Source organism: Numida meleagris, chromosome 4, assembly GCF_002078875.1.
Source record: "Numida meleagris isolate 19003 breed g44 Domestic line chromosome 4, NumMel1.0, whole genome shotgun sequence".
In the NCBI taxonomy this organism is placed as follows: domain Eukaryota; kingdom Metazoa; phylum Chordata; class Aves; order Galliformes; family Numididae; genus Numida; species Numida meleagris.
Genome location: NC_034412.1, coordinates 48,624,892 through 48,634,247, shown reverse-complemented (window position 1 = coordinate 48,634,247; position 9,356 = coordinate 48,624,892). Strand labels below are relative to the sequence as shown.

Below are 9,356 nucleotides of genomic sequence, written 5' to 3'. Positions count from 1 at the left end.
TTTTCACTGCATTTTTTACAGCACTCATATTTTAAAACAGGTATTTTATGAGGTTTTTTTTAAGTAATTAACAACATTAGTGATGAATTCACGATGCATGCTTTGTAATTTATAATATGGAGTTGAAGAGCTATTTAACAGATTCCCAAGACGTGGAAAATATGAATAGGTGGATTTCAAGATATGTCCTATTTCAGGCACGTGAATTATAATAGCTTGAGTTCCTTGGACATTTCTGAAAAATTGTTTTTATTTGTTTACTTGAGTTAGATTTTATTTCTAAGAGTGCTTACAGACAAAACATGAAACTTTGCCAGCATTACCAATTTCCATCCAACTTAAAGCTACTAAATATCATTACCAATTTCCATCCAACTTAAAGCTACTAAATATCACAAATTTTGTACAACCCTGTATCTTCTGCCAAGTTTAGTCTTATTTGCCCACCAATATTTATTCTTTTCTTTGTCATTAATAAACTTATTATCATCTAATCTAGTTGATGAAAGAGATAGTATGAGTAAGTCCAATTAGAAGTAATCTAAAATACTAGATTTTAAAATCTTGATACAGACCATATCTTTGCATCTTTCTACACCTTGTTTTATCATTTGTTTTGCAATAAACATTCTATCATCATTTTAACACCAGTGACCAATAAAAAGAGCCTAAAATAGCGAAGATAAGCATGATGCTAAGAAGCAGACCTTCTAGTTTAATTTATTTTTTTACTGAGAAATATTAAAAACAACTTACTGAGCTGTCAGGAATTTTCTTATTTGTGGAAATTTTGTTTTCTTTTGTGTTTTTTTATATGTAACACTAATCTTTGGGCTTCTTATTTGGGTCAATCAGAGCTCAAACGTTGTTTAAGAAATTATTATCATCTGATCTTCCTAACATGGTGGGATTTTTTTGCAATTATTTCTAAAACATAATTTTTCCAAAGCTGACTAGATATATGCTTTTATAATAATCATCATTTAATACCACAGCCTATATCTTTCTATTTGTATCCTATACAATTTCTAGTGCAAAAAAGCATCCCTTTTGTTGTCTCTGCTAGGAAGCAATTAAGGTTAATTAAGTAATTAAATGGGAGTTGAACACTTCATCACAAGTGAATGGGTCTGAATACAGGTCTTCTCATGTACAGTCAATCCTGATAGCAAATTTTGATTCAAAAACATTAATTTTGATATGCCCAGATTGCACAGTTTTTCATGTTGCACACATAGATCGGTTATGTAGGTCAACCCAGGTTTATCTAATGCAGCTGAATATCTGGAGGCCCATCCAACTCATCATGGTCAGAAGTTTGTATTGCTGTTTCTGCAAGATAGTTTAATTAACATTCTTTATTTTTCAAACACGACCTTTATTTAAGAAAGCATTCCAGTCTCTTTGAATCTAGATGAAGCTAGCTGACATGCTTTTTATCTGATACCAATTCTTGCTTGTCAAGATTTTTAGGCTTTTTTGAGACCACAGTATAATAAACAGAAATAGTAAAACCCATATTTAATGCATCAATCAGTAGCAGCATGAAGAATAAACCAGTAAGATTTTTTGTTCCTCACACCTCTGTTTTTGTATTGCTTTTTTCTCCAAATACTGTTTTTAAAATATGGAATTCTTCAGGCTGCTGGATATTTCCAATTAACATAAAAAAACAGATAAGTTAGAGAGACTGTTAGCTAATGTCTGACAATCAGCCGTATGCAGCGTTTACAAAAAGCAAGTGGCTTTCATTATTTCCAATAGAGGCTGAGAGTTACAGGATTAAAGAAATTGATTCCAATTATTTAGGATCCCATTCCAAGTGCATATAATAAATCAAACCATAAGTGGCATCAGCCTCACTGAAATATAGCAATCGCACCTATACCACAGAAGAATATGTGCTTAGCCACTGGCAATTTCTTCTTACCAGGAGAATTTCAGGTATGTGATGGAATTCCAGCTACATGGTCATAAAGAGCATTTTGCGGCATGTAAGCTTTGGGTGAGTAAGATTTAGTTATAAAATAACATAACACTCCATATTGGGAAATCTTTTTAAAGTTGAGTGGTTCCTTTTATTCTCTATATATCAGCTTCCTAATGGCTTTTCAACAGTTTGAGCCATTTTCTAAAATTACCACAGCTGCTTCACATTAGTTACAGGGTTTTGTTGCTAAGAGACCTTCTGCTTTCTAAGTCTGACTAGTTCCTTAAGTTAGATTTTTTTTGTTGTTGATTGTTTATTCTCAGCAAAACACTATTGTGAAGTGAGAACTGGTATAGCTTTTCCCTCCAAACTTATCCAAAGAGTGCACACTGCTAATAATGGTGTGGTCTTAGATGATGCTGTCTTAGCCCTATTAACTAAGCAAGTCACTTTTCTGGAGACGCCATTATGCTTTGTATTTTCCCTGGTTTTTTTTCAGCAGGCTTTTGTTTTGTATTTGTTTTATGGTGTTGACAATAATCATGGTTTCATTAACAGTCATGTTTAAAAAATGAATCTGGGAAGTTCATCAATTCACAAGAAATAGCAGGTAGCATCCATAGGAAGAGGGTAGCACATACCTGAGAGAAAAGGATTTGCTGGGCTCAGCTGACTTGTTCTGTTCCCTGAGCAGTCAAAGTGGCATACACAACATGCTCAGTGCCACCATTTAAGTTTGGCAACTAGTTTCATTGTTTAGACAATGACTAAATGAGATAGAAGTCAACAACTAGGTCCCAGAAGGAGCAATCTAACAGTAAGCTCCTACTAGAATATGGGTAATGGGGGAAGTGGGGAGAAAGAAGTACATGATAGGTGAAAATGGGTAAGGATGTACAGGAACACTTATATCACTAATGTAATCAGAAGGAATACATCAGTCCTGAAAGAGAGACTGAATTTAAAAATATACACCTGAATGGTTCCCAAATGTTGCACTGATCTTTTCTTTCATGACAACCTGCATCCACCTCAGCTGAGCACAGATGATGAATTTCGGCTGGAAAATCAGACAGTTGGAGACAGCAGAGGTGCTGGGCTGCTAGCTCTCAGAGCAGGAGACAGCAGAAGAATCCAGGTGATCTGTAGGAAGATTTACAGAATTGCTCCCTGGTCAGGAGAAGAAATTAAACATGAAGTTTCTCCAGACAACCTGCCAGAAAGAGGAATAGGTTGGTAAAATTAAAAGTATTGTAACGTTTGGGCTTTTTTTAGCATTGGTTTTTAAGTCGCATCACCTAAGACTTGATTTTATGGTTCCAGAGTCACAGCATAAAGCACTTCTCCTTTTCCTGTTCCTTTTCTTTCCTGCTGCTCGTTTCTTGAATAAATGAGTGGTACCAAAGTTAGTAGGGAAGCACTGAAAATCATCATTTAGCTGAGGAGCACGAACACAGATAAACAGAGCACTTGAGAGAAATGTTCAGCCAGAAGCTCTAGCCAAAGAAGGATGAAAATACTAATGTAATTCTTAATAATTTTTTATCAGAATGATAGGAAAGAACATCTGGAAATTAAGCACAGACAAGGAAAGTCAGAGTTTATTACAATGAAAGACAGGAGCAGATCGAGCCCTCATATGTTTAGTTCTGTTCAATAACCTAAACCAAGGGATGAAAGGCAAAATATTTTGATGTGCAGATCTTAAAACTCCAGAGAATTGAATGATCTAGCATTTAACCACCTCATTGTTTACTGCTGAAGCGTTGATCTTGATAAAGAATTTCAAAGGTTTGGCATGAGAAGAAAAGGGAACAAAACACAGAGTAGAAATAGAATATAATGCCTACCATTTAATTACAAAGGAATTCCTCAGGTTAGACATGAAGGAAAACTAATGTTAAAGACTGCTGCACACATTGTTTCAGGAGGGGAGTGTAATCTCCACTGTCTGAACTTTTTTTAGAATAAGTTTGACAATCTGTTGGGGACAGTTGTTGTAGCAGATTCTGCCTTGCAGCAGACAGAGAGGCTTCTTCAACAGGATGTGATATTATAGTAGTCCTTAGGCAATATTTCTGTTAGCTCAGGGTGAGAAATGCTTAAAAGAGACTCAAATCTACAAATTTTTGCAGTTCTCTCTTATCTGGAAAAGGTGTCACTACCAAGATGATCTCAAGTATTACTGCAGGGGTGTAACCACAAGTCAAGCAAATGCATGTTAATTAATTCCATATTAACATGCAGCTGAGTGTAGTGGAATAGACACTATCAGTGTAAAATTGGAAGGATGAAATGCACCATAGTCCTTACAAAAATGAAATATTTGAAATTAATAAGTTTTTCTGTTGTAGTGCTATAGATGCTGTAATCATGGAAAGAAAATGATAAAATCAGTATACTTTTCTTGGAAATCTATGCTGTTGTTAATGGTAAATACGAGCAATCTATTGTATGAATTACACAGTATTTGGCTATGCTATGATACGTAACACTGAAATGCAAACTCGAGATTGAATTAGGCTGGAATAATATTTCAACCACTAGGGAACATGGCATTTTTGCAGAAATAGTCTTGTGATTCAGATAATGACATTTCCACTGTATTATTTATTTGTTATGTCTGACAGTGTGCTTGGCCCTGTAGAAGGCAAACTAAAAAGTTTTCCTGCCCTGGGGACTACATAGCCTTAGGCCTCAATCCTAGAAAGATTTATGTTTGAATAACTCAAGCAATTTCACTGGGATTTAAACATAATACTGAATTTACAAAATTGGTGCATGTGGCCAGTCAGTGGGATTACAGACCAGAACATGGAAGGAAGATTGTATCATGGCATTACTAGTTATTTGACCCATACCTTAAGTATTCTGTTCAATACATTGAAAACCATGTGTCTCTCCTATAAGGAATTTATCTTCTGAGAACTGATAATCTGGAAGTCAGTAAAAAAATAGAGATCACAAAGAGGAATGACCCTTAAGAGAATCTTCCATACCTTGTTTTTAAACTTACCTATGATCGATTAGACAGCCTCCAAACATTTCATAGTTTTATTATCAATCATATGCACCACTCAAGCAGCATGCATTACAGAGCTGGACGGAAGAGATGTGAGATGCTGTGAGACTAAATTCTCTGAAGATATTTAAGAATCCAGTTCCTACTGAGATCCTTCGGAATAGAGTGCATAATCCAGAAGATTCAAGCACTGCACAACTATCCTTAATGCTAGAAGATCTCTAAGTTCTTTGAACACTGCCATCATAACAGTGATATCTTTGCATAGAGCCATGCTCATCCAAAAGAGAGAGTAAAAACAGCATAAATTTCACTTTATTTTCTTAAATTATTCCTCTAGTCTAACCAAATTTAAAAACCTGTGGAAAAATATTCACAAATAACAGCACGTAGTTGCTCAAAATACCTGAGTCACATTTTGAAAACCACTAGTGAAAATTTATGCTGTCATATATATTTAAATCCTGAAGATTTCCTTCAAGTTATACAACATTCACAATTTAGACATTATGTGAACAGACGGAAAACTATTTTTTCCACAGTTTTCTCTCTCATTTGGCCATATCCATACACAGAATGAGACTATAACGAAATATTTACCAATTAATGGCCAAATTTTCTCTTTTGCTTAGACTAGGTCTCTCTGGTACCAATAGAATCTTCACATGCGTACACAGAAAAATGTTGCCCATTCTATTTAACAAATAGCTCCAGTAGTAAATATCAATGTATTTTCCCATAAGAAATCAGGCGCTCAGGTTAATGCTGGAATTGCCATTTTCAGCCGCAGTGGAGAAGTTTATTCTTTCCTATTTTCCAAATTTTCAATCATCAATAACACTCTTACTCCAGATAGCATAAAAGAAAGGCTCTGCAACAAATCAAATGTTCTTAATACCCACAGTGTTTCTGGCAAATATATGAACTGTTATTTCTCCTTGTCTTTATGGAACTCAACTGCTAATTGTAAAACAAAAATAAAATCTCTTTTTTTTAATAAACTTCCTGTCCCTCCTATTAGTTACAGAAATTCCTGTGAGGACACCTGAAGCTATCAAAATAACAGAACTGGTTGCTATCTTACCGTATCTAGCAATTTTGTTGGCCTCTATCGAAGAGCAGAGTGAAATTGCTTGTAACTGATTATGTTGTTCTACTAGCAATCTCAGGTTTCCTTCTTCCTCGACTGACCTGAATAGCTTTATTTTTTCACAGTTTTGATAATACTGACAGTTTCTTTGTTTGTTTTTGTTTTACAGAAAGAGCAAGGAATAAGAAAGCCCTAACTCAGGAAAGAACCTTTCCACTCTACAGTTTCTTCTGAACACCAGGATAACATTTTGTTTAACCCATGAGTGGAAAACTCAATTATATTGTCAGTGCATAAGTATATGTGCTTACCTTTTATTGCCCTGTTCCCCAAAACTTTGCTTCCTTACCTAGATCATCTGAGGAACTAAGAGTCTACAAAGTGAAAATGACTGACTGTCTTTTCAAACAATAATAAATATGATTAAGAATATTGAAATGCCAACATACGGACAAAACTAACTTCATTATGTGGTACTGGCACCCTACAAACATTGACCTGGATTCCACTGCACTCAGCGCCGCCAACTGGGAAGCAATCAGATAGACCCTATCCAAGTGAGAGCTGGAGAGATGACAAGGCTAAAAAGTATCATGTGGTAAATTACCCTGGTAAGCAACTTATAAAATGTTCCAATGTTTATTGGGTTGTAAAGCAAGAAAATTGCCACATGAAGTAACTAAAGGGAGGACTGAGTTGGTGAATTGCTATGCAGCAATTGTCTAGCTGAAGCATAGAATGAAAAAAAGAAATGGATGTGAAAAAGGTAAAAATATTTTCTTTACGTGATATTGCTGTTCGTATGTCTTTATAAAGAAAATTCCCTTTTGTCCAGTGGTATGTAAGAAAAAATCAAAAATGGAGTTTTAAAAACTAAAATTACAGCCAGATACTTTTTAATGGTACCCTTTCTGGCACTGTTTACATTGTTTAAGATCATTCAGCTATTTCCATTCAATTTTAATTGGAGAGAAATTAAAGTAAATCCTGTTTAAGCAACTTTTCGGTCTCTATAGGAAAAAAAAATAAGTTAGACTTCTTTACTAATATGTCAAGCTAGAAAAACATGTTGAGTGCATACCCTATTACAGCTGAATGCTAGGGGGAAAAAAAAGAAAAAAAAAGTGTGCATATACATTCAGTTGCTTTGGCTTTTGAGAAACCACAAAACTTTCTCTGAGGTTTTTTTGTTGTTGTTATTTCAAAAGTTAAGTGTCCACAGAAATATTTCTTCATGGATATTATTCCTAACCATCACAAAAGTAGGAGCTCTGGTCCTTGTGGATTAGTACTTGAGAACCATACCCAAACCATTTCAGAAAACATGTCAGCTCAGGGAAGCATTTCAACCAAAAAAGAAAATGTTTGTTCTTCTGAGTGTGGGTTGATATCCATTGGAGCAGAAGTGTATATTACACATGAGGAAAACAGTACATTAATATTCCATTCTTTGTCTTCTGTGCTGAGCTCAGAGTGTAGATCACAATTTATACATTGGATTAGCAGGTATAAAATTAGATTTTTCTCTGTTCTCCATGTCAAATGTTGATTGGCTTGTAAAAAGGCAGTTCATAGGCTAAAAGCAGGACAAGTTCTAGTTTTCTACATTTTGCTGGTGAAACCAACATCACTGTGAGCACAAGTTTCTTATTTCAAAGAAGGTGAGAGTTAATTGGTTCTATAATAAATCTAAATATATCCCTACAGCTGGGTTCGAATGAAGGAAAATATCCAAACACTGAATTCTCATTACTGCAAAATATTTTCCCAAAAATACAAACCTTGGGGAAAGGTCTTTATCTTATCATAAAATACAAACAGTTTATCGTACTGATTTCTGTTCTTTCTGTAGTGAGACAAGCCTGTGAAAAACTCAAATCTTACTTCTATGATGACGATCCAGTGTAAACCTGAAATAGACAAGAAATTAGCAGTTTATTTAAGGTTTTTGTCTTGCCTAAATACAGGTGTCATTTTTAAGAAAGTCATTCTTAAATTGTTTTCTGTAAATGGCATAAAAGCATAATAAATTAAGTAAACATTTTCATAGTGCTTCATGACAAAGAATGAGCTATACAAGGAGAGAAACTGAATTGAACAACTACCAATGTAATCTTCAGAAACTTTCCCAAGGGTTGATATACCAGGGAACTGATGTCACACCAAAAAATTATGTTTTGTCTCCAGGACATAATGAGCTCTCTAAACCATGACCATGAAGCCAGAAGCCATTTTATTAAATGATAAAAGCTATATACACTTTTCTGGGCCTTTTTTTTTTTTACCTAGGAAGTCAGGAGTACAAATTGACAGCTTTTGGGAAGATACGTGATACAGACCTCTGAGAAGGGAAGGGAAGATGTAGGGGAGAGGACAATCATAAATAAAATGAGAAAATAACAGTTAAAGAATTTCTGGTAATTAAAATATTAACTGAATGTTCATGATAGCCATTAAATAAACTCCAGAAAAATGTTACCTTGAAAAAATGTTTCCTGCAAGAGATATAAATTAGCTACATGAAAGTACACACTGTCAAAAGGTTTACGGGCATTCGGCCCAGTTCTGTGACGAAGGGGACGGGGGATCCACGGGTCCACGCCCTGGGAAAAGGGAAAAGGGGAAAAGGGTAAGGAGATGGCCTTGAGAGCAAAGAACAGCGGCAACAATCTGAGGAGAAACAAACTAATTTACTAAATAAAATATCGGAATGCAAAACAACACACTATAATACAATATAATTACAATTTAAGCTGATAAATCCAATAGGGAGAGAGAGAATGTCCCAAAATCAAGGTAGGCCTTACTCTACTACCGACGATAAGACGGCTGGAGAGCGAGGTGCTGCCAAGACGAGAGACGGGCGGAAAAAGGGCTGAGGTCTCGTGATCTGCAAGTTTTTATACTGCGAGCTTTTATCTTTTCCCTCCGGCTGGAAAATGGTAACAGAGGAGCAAAGTACCGTGGGGAATGTAGTAGTCCTCTTCTGAGAACCAGGTACATTCACTACATGATGTTATGATGTAGAGTACCAATAACCGAAAATCATAAAACCATGACAACAACTTACTTTGTAGTCATTTCATTTCATTATCACTCAGTCTCATATTTATATTTAAAATACAATCTGAAGGTTACCTGATAGCAAAATATTACAATTTGCTCTTTTTTCCACCCCACCATGATCATATCAGTGCATTTGATTTTTATTGAGTGCACCGGATTATTTCTTTGGCTACATTAAAGCCATGAAGTAAACACTGGTAAGTTTTTGCATAGAATTGAAATACTTATTTAACTTCTCATTATGCTTT

At 35.2% G+C, this 9,356-nt stretch overlaps 2 long non-coding RNA genes across 3 annotated transcripts; one reads left to right on the top strand and one right to left on the bottom strand.

Annotated features, from left to right (window-relative positions):
* LOC110399126 lies at nucleotides 230-4,859 on the bottom strand. Its single transcript, XR_002438910.1, has 2 exons — nucleotides 4,792-4,859; nucleotides 230-3,143 (listed from the first exon to the last, which is right to left on the bottom strand). It is a non-coding gene; the product is annotated as an uncharacterized LOC110399126 (long non-coding RNA).
* On the top strand, nucleotides 1,863-7,275 carry LOC110399125. 2 transcript variants are annotated; one of them, XR_002438908.1, is made up of 3 exons: nucleotides 1,863-1,944; nucleotides 2,967-3,162; nucleotides 6,212-7,260. It is a non-coding gene; the product is annotated as an uncharacterized LOC110399125 (long non-coding RNA). The 2 variants fall into 2 exon arrangements; XR_002438909.1 differs by having other exon boundaries at nucleotides 1,929-2,005; nucleotides 6,212-7,275.